We start from the raw sequence: 15174 nt of genomic DNA, 5'->3' as shown, positions 1-15174 counted from the left end.
GTTTCGAAAGCACGTAAAAATGCAAGTAGAAAAAATAGGGACCACCTTTGGTGGGAAGGTAACAGCGTTCCGTGACCTTTGGCGTTGAGTTATGCCGGCCACATGACCACGGAGACATCTTCGGACAGCGTTGGCTCTTCGGCTTTGATACGGAGACGAGCACCACCCCCTAGAGTCGGCAACGACTAGCACGTATGTGCGAGTGGAACCTTTACCTTACCATATAACCAAAATTTTTCGCCCATGCTATCATTGTCTCCTTTACTTGTTTCTCTTCCAACTTTATACCAATAAATAACTGTTCAATTTCTATATCAATCTTACTTCTGTTCCTGTTAAAATTTTATCTGTTAGTTCTTAGCATCTTTATCATATATAGAATGCATCTGCACTTGTGAATACCATGTTATATTGAACCCTTGCTCATTCATTTCTTGTTTAGTTTTGAGTTCCCCCTTTTCATTCAAAATATCTTTATATCTAACAATATTTCCCATGTTAATAACATTTGGGTGAATCAATGCTTCCATTGTTGAAAGCCAAACTGGTATTCTTAAATAATGTTGTTCTTTAATTTTCTCTCATACCAACATTAACGCTGTCAGGAAATTATTATTTGCCTAACTAGTTGGCCAGGCAATATATAAACTAACTATGTATGTTTATAGAAAGGCATGATATTGCTTTAAGGCTGTGCTGCATCATGCAAGCATCCTGATTGGTTGAGCTCTGTAGCCAATGTATAAAAGGACTATTAAATTATAGCTTGTTAGGAATCTACAGGGAATCTACAGCATTGTAACCTGAAGACATGCTGCAACTATATTTGAGCTTTATGATCGTTGCTTGATCATGGCTAGTTACTGATTCCTCAAGATACTGACTGTTGTGAATTGAACTAACTGTGTTTTGCTAAACTGAAAGAAGACCTTGTTTGTTTTACAAGTCTACATTGGTAAGAAGACTTTGTAACATCCCTGACTTTATATGTGTATGACCTGGAATTGTTTTTGGACTATGACTTTGCCCTTTCCCTAAAAGTAAAGGAATATCAAACCCCAGTTTGTCTGCAAGTGACTGTTATTGTATACAACCAGTCTCAGGCGTTTTCATGCGTAGGGTGCTCTGCTCAACAGTCCACAACCTTAGTTGTGAACCCAGATTACCCTTAACAAATGCATTCTTTATATAATGTCTCTGAAAATATCCATGTATCTTGTTCTTCCCACACCACAGGAAAGCATGGCACCCCAATTGTAAACCATGTCCTTCCAAAGTCTAAAACCTTGTATTCCTCAATACGATCCACTCTTTCATCCATGTCAAAACATCAGCCAGATAATACAGTTCCCAATACAGTAGTCCAAAGCCTCCCCTACTTCATACACCGTATTTTTCGGAGTTTAAGATGCACCGGAATATAAGACGCACCTTGGTTTTTGGGAAGGAAAATAAGAAAAAAGCTGATTGGTGGGTGGATCGGCCTCCCGGAATACCCCCAATCAGCTGTTCCCAGAGGTGAATTTTAGCAACAGGTTCCTTGGTTGTGAGCTCTGTGCCTTGCTTTTTTTTTTTTTTTTTGCTTTTTTTTCTGCCTCTGAAATTTCTGAAACTCCGTTTCAGAAAAAACTTTTTTCACCTGCCTCTGAAAGCCTCCGAAACAGAGCTTCAGAAAAAAAGCCTGAGGCTTTTTTTTCTGAAGCTCTGTTTGGAGGCTTTTTTTCTGAAGCTCTTTTGGGGGGCTTTTTTCTGAAGCTCTTTTTGGGGGCTTTTTTTCCTGAAGTTTCATTTCTGATGCTTTTTTCAGCCTCTGAACCCTCCATTTGAGAAGCTGGGCGGGGCTCTATTCAGAGTATAAGACGCACCTAGATTTTCACCTTCTTTTTTGGGGGAAAAAGGTGTGTCTTATTGTTGTGGTCCGCCAGCAGCCTGCAGAGCTGGCAATGAAGTCAGACAGCGATGAGGCTGAGGTGAGGCCAGGGCGATCGGGGAGTGAGGTGCGGACTCCAGAGCCTCCAGAGATTGATAATAGAGAGGCAGATGAACAGGAGGAGCCTGTTCCTAATGCACGCATGAGAAGAGCTGCCAGAAGGCAAGAGCAGCTCAAGCAAAGAGGACGACTCGGGAGTAAGGCTAAGAGATGATTGGCCCCTCCCATAAGGCTTAAAACCGACCAGCAGCGGCATTTGGGCTTTGCCAGAAAACAACGTTGGTAGCTTCGTCTTCTGCTTCTTCTACGTCTTGCATTTATTTTTGTGACTTCTGCATGTTTGCCACGAAAGGCCTTTGACAGTTTGCCTAATTGGACCAAGGTTTGCGATAGGACTGAGGAATTTGTGTTGGGAGGCATTTGTTTTAATCTGAGTTGAACGACGCTGGGAATGAAGTAATTCTCAGCTGTTCGAATAAAGTTTGTTTTTTCACAGACTGAGTTTCCTACCACCTACTTGGGCCAGGGTCACAACACTTATACTCTGAAAAACACGGTATCCTGCAACTTTTTAAAGCCAACTCTTGCTTTTTTTTCCCCTTGCCAGATATACTTACCGTGTGTACTATTTGATTAAGTTCCTCAAAATATATTTTTTTCCCCAGTTTTATCGGGATTGTGCGGAATAAATACAACAATCTTGGCAATATGTTCATTTTAATTGTTGTTATTCTTCCTAGCTGATTCTTCCACTTTTCCAGATTGGACCATGTGATGGACAAGTGACCTAGGGACAAGAACTTTGGATTTGGATTCAGGTGGTGAAAATCTTGGGCCCTTCAAAGTGGGTTTTTTCACCAGCTGTGCCAATATGGCATCCCTAATAAATTCTTACTTTGAGGAAATGCCAGGCCTTGGAGTTTTGATTTCGTTGGGTCTGTTACTTGGAACCCTGACACCAGCGTGTGATTCTCTTGGGGGGGAGGGGTCCCATTGGCACCCGAAAGCAGACCTTTCCAAATTTTACCCCAAAAAACCTTTTATTTCCCCACTTCTTGCTCCACGTTCACTTCCATCTGGAGCAGGTCATTCTCCGCAAACCCTTAAAGGATGCACTCCTTTAACATTTTCCGATGTTCTGTGCTTCGTTCAAATTTTGATCCGTGGAGTTATTTAAGATTGGGCTCTTTTTTTTTTTTTTTTTTTGTATTTTACGCTATTTTTCTTTGCAGTTTTTTATTTGGAAATTTAAAAAAAACCAGAAGGACAACAAGTACAACCTTCATCTTGGCTTGTTGACTCGCTGGCTTGCAAACAAAAGAGTTCTGTTGAAGAAAGAGCTTTGAAGACGCAATATAACATCTTTTTATCATGTGTCTAATTATGGTTAGAAGTTTCCTCCGTGACTAAAACTCTACAATAACGGGTCTATCTGAATAAACAGACTCGGTCACATGTTTTTGAAGGGCAATGAATTTGGCTGGTGCGCATCTTTTCCAGTTCATTCCGCCTTATTCCTCCGGCAGGGCCAACCAAAAAGTTCAAAAAAGGATCCAAACTTCTTAAAAAAAGGTGGGTGAAGCTGGACTTTGAAGCCTGAGAAGCTTCTAGGGAAGAGTTAGATCTTATTGGTTTACAGTTGAAGTTACACGTCCTCTTGATCCTGGACAACTCCCAATGGCTTGGTGTCAGTGATGGGTTTCACATTTTGTTACCGTTGGTTCGCCGCCCCCGCACCTTCAGCGCATGTGCTCGGCTCACACATGTCCCTTCCACCTGTGATCTCCGCTAATGGTTCGCCCGAACCGGTATGAACCAGCTGAATACCACCTCTGCTTGGCGTGTGCCATCAATTCATCAAAACATGGAATTAAAATAAGAATAAAAGCAGGGGTGAAATGCTACTGATTCACTCCGGTTCGGGCAAACTGGTAGTGATAAAAACTACCAGTTCGGGTGAACTGGTAGGGGGGGAAAAAGCTATCGGTTCCTCTGAACCAGTATTTCAGGGCCTCTGGTGGCTCAGGCTGCTAAGACAGTCTGTTATTAAACATAGCTGCTTGCAATTACTGCAGGTTCGAGTCCCACCAGGCCCAAGGTTGACTCAGCCTTCCATCCTTTATAAGGTAGGTAAAATGAGGACCCAGATTGTTGGGCGCAATAAGTTGACGTTGTATATAATATACAAATGGATGAAGACTATTGCTTGACATAGTGTAAGCCGCCCTGAGTCTTCGGAGAAGGGCAGGATATGAATGGAAGTAAAAAAAAATTCCAACAATCAGCTGTGCAGCAGGGTTTAGCTTTGATAGAAAGCAGGAAATCCTGCTTTCTAGCAAAGCTAAATCGTGCATCACAGCTGATCCCCCCTCCCTTGCTTCTACTTACCTTCCCAAGCCTCCTTTTGGTGTGCACTGCGCATGCGCACGCAACATGCATTTGGTATGCACTGCGCATGTGCGACCAGTGAACCGGTTCAGATTTCACCACTGAATAAAAACATACCTTGGAAGGCAAACCAGCCATTGTTCGTAAGTCGTCAAAGAGGAAATGTTTGGTTGGACAAACAAACATAGGTTTTGATTGTCGCTTTCAAATTGTTCATGTTGGAGAAGACTCTTGACTGCAAGTTCAAGTCAGTCAGTCGATCCTGAAGGAAATCCACCTTGACTGCTCTTTAGAAGGACAGATCAGGGGGATTTCTTGAAAGAGGATTTCTTGGAGAAGACCCTGATGTTGGGAACATTTATTTTATTTTATTTATTTATTTTGTCACAAAATCATATAAAAAGATTATATAATATATAAACATATATATGAGTAAATATTAGGAGGTATAAGCATATATATATATATATATATATTTGTTTTCTGAGGTTTTCGCGTGTGTTTGTATGTAGGTCTTTGGTTATTTGGGTTTTCTCCCGCGTAAAATTGGAAGTGTCTTGGCGACGTTTCGACGAAGTCTCATTCGTCATCTTCAGGCTTCAGCTTCATGCTTCTGGGAGCAATGTGTGATTGCAGCTGTTTCTTGCAGTTAAAAAGGAAGAAACAGCTGCAATCACACATTGCTCCCAGAAGCACGAAGCTGAAGTCTGAAGATGACGAATGAGACTTCGTCGAAACGTCGCCAAGACACTTCCAATTTTACGCGGGAGAAAACCCAAATAACCAAAGACCTATATATATATATATATATATATATAGGAAGAAGAAAAGAAAAACAATAGGACAGGAACGGTAGGCACGTTTGTGTCTGAGTTGAAAGAAAAACTTCTGAGGATCCGCCTCCCTGGTGACGTTCCCCAGCATTTGACAACGAAGCCGAAGTGATCCAGCTGAAAATTAGAAAAAACAGGAATCACCCCCACACCCCCATGGGAGTCGGACCTGACCGAAACAGGGTGGGACTGGCGCCTCCCATCGCCCCTATGAGAAAGGACGTATCACGGTAAGACCAACGTCCCTTCTCCATAGTGTGGCGATGGGAGGTGCCATTTGGGGATATACCAAAGACTGATGAGCACTACGGGCGGGAACTGGTCTGGGCTGATGACCGTGACTCTTCGTGGACTTTCTGCAAGACCCTCCGCCCAAAGGCAGCCTCTGCCGAGGCATACGCATCCAGTCTATAGGGACGTATGAAGGGAGATGGAGAAGTCCATGTAGCTGCCCTACAAACCTCCTCAACCGAAGCCTGGGTAGCCCATGCTGCCGTTGTAGCTGCACTGCGAGTAGAATGAGTACATTGGAAGGCAAGAGGAGAAGGGGACCTCAAAGGAGGAAATAGTTAGATGGTATCATCTATTCTTTAACCACTACACTGTTTGAAGTAAGACAGTTAAAAGCCTGATTGTGATAACAATCATGGTAGAGAGAGGTGTTTACTGCATCTCTGTCTACACTCATCTGGCTCTTTCTAGTTGAGATACTTTGGGTCGAGATAATTTATCTGTCCAGCTTAACTAAATCATCCCATATATATCTCTCTCTCTCTTTCTCTAAGTCTACAGGCGAGGAAATGGCCTTCTCCCTTCTTCATGACTTGGGCATGACCATGAGTTAGCCAACAAGTGAGATCCAGATGCTAAATCTGTTCAGGACCACCTAAGGAGAACCCAACTCTGAGGACCATCCAAGGATCTGAAGAGAAGAAGGTAAGATGACTAGCGTGCCAATGTTCCTGTTTGAACTGGTAAAAAAAATCACAGTCCTACCTCTGAAGTCATACACATACCATCCCTCAGGAAATGTCCCACTGGGTCTTCTGAAGTACAACCCCCACCCATCATCTTGGCCAACAATCCCAATCGGTGTAATCAACAAAGGTGATAACAGCCGTGGACGACCATTGAGAAGATTGATCCACCTGCCAGCTGTTGTCAGCATCTGGAAGACTGATCCATGTGCCAGCTCTACTTAAGAGCATGAGTAGAAGACTGCACCAGAAGACCTTCAATAGAAGACTGATCCATCTTGACTATTGTTACCTCCCGCCTGGATTATTGCAATGCTCTCTACATGGGGCTCCCCTTGAAGAGCACCCGGAGGCTGCAGTTAGTTCAGAATGCGGCTGCGCGGGTGATAGAGGGAGCCACACGTGGCTCCCACGTAACACCACTCCTGCGCAGACTGCACTGGCTACCTGTGGTCTTCTGGATGCACTTCAAGGTGTTGGTCACTACCTTTAAAGCGCTCCATGGCTTAGGACCAGGGTACTTACGGGACCGCCTTCTGCTACCGAATACCTCCCACCGTCCCGTACGCTCACACAGAGAGGGTCTTCTCAGGGTGCCGTCCGCCAAGCAATGTCGGCTGGCGGCCCCCAGGGGAAGGGCCTTCTCTGCGGGGGGCCCTACCCTCTGGAACGAACTTCCCCCTGGATTACGCCAACTGCCTGACCTTCGGACCTTCCGCTGCGAGCTCAAGACCTATTTATTCATCCGTGCAGGACTGGCTTCATGATTTTTAAATTTTATAATTTTATATTTTTAGAGAGTTTAATTTTTAATAGGATATTGTTTTATATCTCAGCCCATATATAATAAGTTTTTTAATTGTTTTAATTGTATATTGTTCTATTTTTTATTATGGCTGTGAACTGCTCTGAGTCCTTCGGGAGAAGGGTGGTATAAAAATCTAATAAATAAAAATAAATAATAATATAACTGATGCAGAAGATCTATGTCAGCCTTTTAACTACCAGATAGAAGTTAGTCATGCCAAGAGCCTTGGGCCCAAGGGTGGGATTGAAAAATTTTAGCAACCGGTTCTTGGCCTGGTTGCCGGATGGGTGTGGCCATGGAGGCGTGGCCCCCAGGCTCCGGAGGCTTTTCTTGAGCCTCCGGGAGGACGAAAACGGCCTCCCCCAGTCTCCAGAGACCCTCCGGAGGCTGGAAATGGGCCCATTTCCGGACTTCGGGTAGGCCCATTTTTCACCCTCCTCTGGCTCCGGAGGCTTTTCTTGAGCCTCCAGGAGGATGAAAATGGGCTCCCCTGGGCTCCAGAGACTCTCCGGAGGCTGGAAACAGAGGCCTGTTTTTCACCCTCTCAGAGCTGCCGTGCAGGCCCTGGCATCCAAAACAGGCCATATGGACACTCCTGGGAGGGGTGGGGCAAGGTGAGCAGGGTGAGCCCATCCTTGCAACTACTGGTTCGGTGAACCAGATGTAAAATTAGCATGCGGTTCACCCGAACCGGTCTGAACTGGCTGAATCCCACCCCTGCTTGGGTCCCGATCCTGACCCTCCTAAAGATGGTCCACAAGCATGGCGTTTGAGGTGGACGTCCAAGGTCGTCTTCTCAACAGGGTGAGTCGAAGAACCTCCTAGAGAAGTGATTGCTGGCTAGTTCAACAACCTTAGACCAGGTCCTCTTCCACGTCCGCAAGGATTTACAAGTACTCAAGTGTGTGAGGGTGTGTGGAAAGGGCTGGCTTTGATGCGAACTATCTCACATCAAAGCCACCCTCGCTCGAGACACATCCTCTTCGTGCCATCTCCCCATATAAGGAATTGTTATCAAACAGACTTTGTAGTCCCAACACTGAGGCCACCCACACCCCTTGGCTCTCTTATTGTAGGAAGACAAATCTTTCTGTGTCCCTGTGTGGTGCTCACAGAGGGTCATATTTTCTTCTATCCTCCTTGGACTTGGGGCAAATTCCAGATCTGTCTTGTAAGGCATTTCGGTTCCTTTCCTTAGGGGCTCATCCGCCAGTCACACCTTCTGCTCGGAATACAAGACAGAAGGATTGTTTGTTCAACAGGCAGCCTGTTTATTTCTAGCCAGTCTCCCCCCAAGGGCGTTGTGTAGTCAAAGGAAGAATACGGGACCAGTGTACCAGCAGTTGAGATGGTTGGAGCAGAAGGCTGGACACAACCAGTTTATCTGCCCCTTTCCAGCTTCTCTGGACTTTGCATCCCTTTTGATGTCGATGTTTCTTAACCCTCCTTTCACATCACGAGTTCGCTTCTCAAATTATGGAGCCAGGAGAACAGTCACCGATAGTCTTTCTGCCTGTTTCTCGTCCACACAAGTTTTCCTCTCACGAATGTCATGCTCTTCCTGGTGTGGGTGTGGGTGTGTTGTAACAATGCTCTTTCTTGGATTTAGCTACACAGGGATCAAATGGCTGACCATGTCTGTTAAGGAAGCACCATGGATTTATGATACAGATACAGATTAACAGAGTCAGAAGGGGCCTTGTAGGTCATCTAGTCCAACCCCCTGCACCCAAGCAGGAGTCCCTAGACCAGGGGTGAAATGTTCCCGGTTCGGACCAGCTCGTCCGATCCGGTAGCGATGGCGGCTGGTGGTTGGAGAACCGGAAGCAAAAATCCCTGGCCCCGCCCCCTGCCTCTGCTGAGCCGCACCATCTTCAGAGGGTTTTTGGTTTTTTTTACTTTTAAAAGCAGTTTTTCTTCAGCCGAAAACATGCCTTTAAAAGTTTTTTTTTAAAAAAAGCCTTTGAGGATCCCGCAGCTCAGCTGAGATCGTCAGAACCCTTTAAAAGTTGTTGGTGTTTTTTTTAACAACCTCTTCGGCCGAAGAGGTTGGGGAAAAAAAAGTTTTAAAAGGCTCCTCTGGCGATCCCAGCTGAGTTCCTCATCACCAGAACCTTAAAAAACATGTTTTCTAAACCTCCTTTTAAGAGGTTCTGGGCTGCGATGAAGCACTTACCTATTACTGCTCCTTTCCGGCTGACAAAGCCATGCTGTACATCAGTTGCATCAGCTAGCAACTGAATTTGCCTGCCTGCAATTCATCTCCTCAGTCAGCAACTGAATCTGCCTGCTTTGCTGGCTGAGGAACTCTGGGAATTGAAGTCCACAAACCTTAAAGTTACTAAGGGTGGAGACCCCTGATCTAAAAAAATATAAATAAAACAAAATAAAATATTTGTGCAGCTTTCTGAGATTTGGTGTGTTTCTGTCGTGTTTCACTCTAACGACACAAACACACAGAATCTCACAAAGCTGTATGTGGCATTTTGTGTGTGTGAGAGAGAGAGTCAGTTGTGGTGTGGTGTGGTGTGTATGTGTGTGTAAAGTGTGAAAGTTGGTTTTTGAGCTTTTTGTGGCTGTGTGAGGTTCCTGCATGTTGCAGGGGCCATTTTGGGTCAAGTGCAGCTGCTTTTACATTGTGTATGAGTCAGTTGTGTTGCGTGCCTGTGTAAAGTGTGAAAGTTGGGTTTTGGTACCTCTTATTGTTTTGTATACTTTGTTTATTATTTTTATTATTTACTTCAGCTTCAATCGCAAGAATAGAATAGAATAGAATAGAATAGAATAGAATAGAATAGAATAGAATAGAATAGAATAGAATAGAATAGAATTTATTGGCCAAGTGTGATTGGACACACAAGGAATTTGTTTTGGTGCATATGCTCTCAGTGTACATAAAAGAAAAAGAAAAAAAATACCTCCATCAAAGGTACAACATTTACAACACAAATGATGGTCATAGGTTGCAATTAACCCTTAATGTTAGCAACAAAAAGTTACAGTCATACAGTCATAAGTGGAAAGAGAGTGGTGATGGAAACGATGAGAAGATTAATAGTAGTGTAGATTTAGTAAATAGTTTGACAGTGTTGAGGGAATTATTTGTTTAGCAGAGTGATGGCCTTCGGGAAAAAACTGTTCTTGTGTCTAGTTGTTTGGTGTGCAATGCTCTACAGTGTCGTTTTGATGGTAGGAGTTGAAACAGTTTATGTCCAGGATGCGAGGGATCTGTAAATATTTTCATGGCCCTCTTCTTGATTCGTGCAGTATACAGGTCCTCAATGGAAGGCAGGTTGGTAGCAATTATTTTTTCTGCAGTTCTAATTATCCTCTGAAGTCTGTGTCTTTCTTTCTAATACATGGACAAACAATAGATACAAACTCAAGGTAAACTGCTCTAAACTTGATTGCAGAAAATACAACTTCAGCAACAGAGCGGTCAATGCCTGGAATGCTCTACCTGACTCTGTTACTTCCTCAAATCCCCATAGCTTCAACCTTAAACTGTCTACCGTGGACCTCACCCCATTCCTAAGAGGTCTGTAAGTGCATATAAGTGCACCAGCGTGCCTACCATCCCTGTCCTACTGTCCTCATTTATTTGTACTCTTTTCGTGTGCTCATGTCCATGTTTATAACTGGTGGCACTTCCAACATTTAACTCACCTCCCTGGTGCAAGGTGCCATCTATAAAACATCTTATACAAATTCTCTTTATGTGGTATGCAGTTGACAGTGTTAATTTATAATTCCTGTCCCACAATTTCTGCCATTTATCTACTTCTACTGTATAACTGGGACGTGGTGGCTCAGGGGCTAGGACGTTGAGCTTGTCGATCGAAAGGTCAGCAGTTCAGTGGTTCAAATCCCTAGTGCTGCTGTGTAATGGGGTGAGCTCCCATTACTTGTCCCAGCTTTGCCAACCTAGCAGTTTCGAAAGCACGTAAAAATGCAAGTAGAAAAAATAGGGACCACCTTTGGTGGGAAGGTAACAGCGTTCCGTGACCTTTGGCGTTGAGTTATGCCGGCCACATGACCACGGAGACATCTTCGGACAGCGTTGGCTCTTCGGCTTTGATACGGAGACGAGCACCACCCCCTAGAGTCGGCAACGACTAGCACGTATGTGCGAGTGGAACCTTTACCTTACCATATAACCAAAATTTTTCGCCCATGCTATCATTGTCTCCTTTACTTGTTTCTCTTCCAACTTTATACCAATAAATAACTGTTCAATTTCTATATCAATCTTACTTCTGTTCCTGTTAAAATTTTATCTGTTAGTTCTTAGCATCTTTCTCATATCTAGAACGTATCTGCACTTGTAAGTACCATGTTAAAGTATATCGATCCCTTGCTCACTCATTTCGTCTTTCATTTTAAGTTCCCCCTTTTCATTCAAACTATCTTTGTATCTAACAATATTTTCCATGTTAATAACATTTGGGTGAATCAATGCTTCCATTGTTGAAAGCCACACTGGTGTCCTCAAATAATGTTGTTCTTTAATTTTCTCCCATACCAACATTAATGCTGTCAGGAAATTGTCATTTGCCTAACTAGCTGGCCAGGCAATATATAAACTAACTATGTATGTCAATAGAAAGGCATGATATTGCTTTAAAGCTGTGCTGCATCATGCAAGCATCCTGATTGATTGAGCTCTGTAGCCAATGTATAAAAGGACTACTAAATTATGGCTTGTGGGGAATCTACAGGGACGCTACAGGATTGTAACCTGATGACATGCTGCAACTGTATATTTGAGCTTTATGATCGTTGCTTGATCATGGCTAGTTACTGATTCCTCAAGATACTGACTGTTGTGAATTGAACTGTGTTTTGCTAAACTGAAAGAAGACCTTGTTTGTTTTGCAAGTCTACATTGGTAAGAAGACTGACTGACTGACTTTCTATGTGTATGACCTGGATTGTTTTTGGACTATGTCTTTGCCTTTTCCCTAAAAGTAAAGGAATATCAAACCCCAGTTTGTCTGCAAGTGACTGTTATTGTATACAACCAGTCTCGGTCGTTTTCATGCGTAGGGTGCTCTGCTCAACAGTCCACAACCTTAGTTGTGAACCCAGATTACCCTTAACAAATGCATTCTTTATATAATGTCTCTGAAAATATCCATGTATCTTGTTCTTCCCACACCACAGGAAAGCATGGCACCCCAATTGTAAACCATGTCCTTCCAAAGTCTAAAACCTTGTATTCCTCAATACGATCCACTCTTTCATCCATGTCAAAACATCAGCCAGATAATACAGTTCCCAATACAGTAGTCCAAAGCCTCCCCTACTTCATACACCGTATTTTTCGGAGTTTAAGATGCACCGGAATATAAGACGCACCTTGGTTTTTGGGAAGGAAAATAAGAAAAAAGCTGATTGGTGGGTGGATCGGCCTCCCGGAATACCCCCAATCAGCTGTTCCCAGAGGTGAATTTTAGCAACAGGTTCCTTGGTTGTGAGCTCTGTGCCTTGCTTTTTTTTTTTTTTTTTGCTTTTTTTTCTGCCTCTGAAATTTCTGAAACTCCGTTTCAGAAAAAACTTTTTTCACCTGCCTCTGAAAGCCTCCGAAACAGAGCTTCAGAAAAAAAGCCTGAGGCTTTTTTTTCTGAAGCTCTGTTTGGAGGCTTTTTTTCTGAAGCTCTTTTGGGGGGCTTTTTTCTGAAGCTCTTTTTGGGGGCTTTTTTTCCTGAAGTTTCATTTCTGATGCTTTTTTCAGCCTCTGAACCCTCCATTTGAGAAGCTGGGCGGGGCTCTATTCAGAGTATAAGACGCACCTAGATTTTCACCTTCTTTTTTGGGGGAAAAAGGTGTGTCTTATTGTTGTGGTCCGCCAGCAGCCTGCAGAGCTTATTGTTTTGTATACTTTGTTTATTATTTTTATTATTTATTGTTATTGGCCGCGCCCACCCAGAGTTTGTAGGTCCAACTCTGTCCAAGCAGGAGACCCTACACCAGTGATGGCTTATCTTTTTGCCATCGTGTGCCAGGAGGCGGAGGGCGGTAAGGGTCGCGTGCGTGCATGCCCACACCCATAATTCTACACACTCCGCCCCCATACATGCACGGGTGACCCCCCTTTTCCCCCGCTCCTTGCACGTAATGGCCCGGTAGACCCGTTTTTCTCTCTCAGCTGGCTGCAGAGCCTCTCTATGAGTCTAGGGAGGGCAAAAACGGCCTTTCCCACCCATTCGGAGGCCCTCCGGAGGCCAGAAACTGCCCGTTTGCCAACTTCCGGTTGGACAGGAAGTGACTTTTTTTGCTATCCCCAGACTCCAGAGCCTGTCTAGGAGCCTCTCTCTAATTGGCAAACGGGCAGTTTCTGGCCTCTGGAGGGCCTCCAAGGGGATGGGAAAAGCCATTTTCGCCCTCCCCAGGCTCATAGGGAGGCTCTGGAGCCAGGTGAGAGAGAAAAACAGGCCTTCACCACCACCACCCAGGCCCTCCAGAGGCAGAAAACAGGCTATTTCCCTACTTCTAGTGGGCCAGAAGGCCCGAAAATTAGGGAGCTAAGCTCACGTGCCCACTAATATATCTACGTGTGTCACCTGTGGCACACGTGCCATAGATTCACCTTCTCAGGTATAGGGTCTCCTGCTTGAGCAGGAGGTTGGACTAGGAGACCTCCAAGGTCTCTTCCAGCTGTACTCTGATAGATTGCAGGGACTTTTGAGAAGTTTCTTGATTGGCAGATGAGACCCATCCTTGAGTTTTGCGTACTGGATTGGAACATCTTGCACAGACTGTGTCAGGTCAAGAGGTTGGTGGAACAAAGAGAGAACATGGGTCTTCCTTTAGCAATGTGTGGTCAACCGAAGGAAGACAACTGGTTGAAAACATTTTATGGGAGCCTCTTGAGCCAAGAAGAGGACCATGATTTTACTGCTCCAAAAACAGACCCAGGTCTACACGATTCCCAGGTTACTGTGATAGGCAGAAGATACCAAGAAGCAAAACTCTTAGCATTACCTACGGACTAAGTTACGTTCCAGCGTCAACTTCACACTCCTTGTTGGTCGCAGTTTGGATTCATGGACAGCATCTTGATTCTTGGTCAACCATTCCCTTGCTGCAAAGGAGGAAAGAAGGTCAGGGATTGGTCATTTCAAGGTCCCTTTGCAACAGCTTCGGCTGTTCATTTAAAAACAGAGGAGTCGTTGCTGGCCAGTTGGCCCATTGGTGCATGTGAATTCCTTGGCTTTGACTATCAAAATTAATTAAAATCTTTTTCTTTTGATACGCCTTGGATTAATAATCATGATTTTTTGCTTTTATGTGTAATACACAGTAGTGGGCTGTTAACTGGTCACACGATTTAGACGATGCTCTAGCTTGGATTCTGCCCAGCTCGGCGAACTGCCCAATCCTATGCCTGGCTGGCCCCTCCTACCCCTCCCAGGAGTCTCCATGTGGTCCATTTTGGATGCCAGGTAAGTAGAACCCGTTGCTGAGATTTTTGAAGACCACCCATGGAAGTACAGAAAGCCCTCGACACTATGATTCTTTTAGCGCCAACAAAATAGGGCACTGAGACCTTGATGATGACAGTAGAACAAAACTAGGACCAAAGAAAAGGGGGGGGACAGGTTTTAGATGTTTTCGGAACATGGGTTTTGGATTGCAGATGTTCCACTACTCAAGCAGATAATCTCAGGACAATTAACCAGTGGAACAGAAGGTGCGTTCCGAAGTTGTAGGTGCTTCATCACTGGAGGTTTTTAAGAAAAAACTGGGATCTCTCTCACCTGGCTCCAGAGCCTCTCTATGAGTCTGGGGAGGTCGAAAATGGCTCTTCCCACCCCCTCAGAGGCCCTCCGGAGGCCAGAAACTGCCCATTTGTCAACTTCCGGTTGGACAGGAAGTGACTTTTTTGCTTTCCCCAACCCCCAGAGCCTCTCTAGGACCCACTCTCTAATTGGCAAATGGGCAGTTTCTGCCTCCGGAGAGCCTCTGAGGTGGGAAGAGCCATTTTCGACCTCCCAGACTCATAGAGAGGCTCTGGGGCCAGGTGAGAGAAAAACAGGCCTTCACCACCACCACCCAGGCCCTCCAGAGGCAGAAAACAGGCTATTTCCCTACTTCTAGTGGGCCAGAAGGCCCGAAAATTAGGGAGCTAAGCTCACGTGCCCACTAATATATCTACGTGTGTCACCTGTGGCACACGTGCCAGATTCACCTTCTCAGGTATAGGGTCTCCTGCTTGAGCAGGAGGTTGGACTAGGA

General features: G+C 44.6%; 1 long non-coding RNA gene across 1 annotated transcript; it reads right to left on the bottom strand.

Moving 5' to 3' along the window:
• Window positions 1-1188: 1188 nt before the first annotated feature.
• Window positions 1189-14226, bottom strand: LOC131186940 (uncharacterized). Its single transcript, XR_009152458.1, has 3 exons — window positions 13921-14226; window positions 4436-4660; window positions 1189-3762 (listed from the first exon to the last, which is right to left on the bottom strand). It is a non-coding gene; the product is annotated as an uncharacterized LOC131186940 (long non-coding RNA).
• Between the last annotated feature and the right edge of the window lie 948 nt (window positions 14227-15174).

The sequence above is a fragment of the Ahaetulla prasina genome, chromosome 18 (genome assembly GCF_028640845.1).
Source record: "Ahaetulla prasina isolate Xishuangbanna chromosome 18, ASM2864084v1, whole genome shotgun sequence".
Classification (NCBI taxonomy): Eukaryota; Metazoa; Chordata; class Lepidosauria; order Squamata; family Colubridae; genus Ahaetulla; species Ahaetulla prasina.
This window is presented reverse-complemented; position numbering and strand designations above follow the sequence as displayed.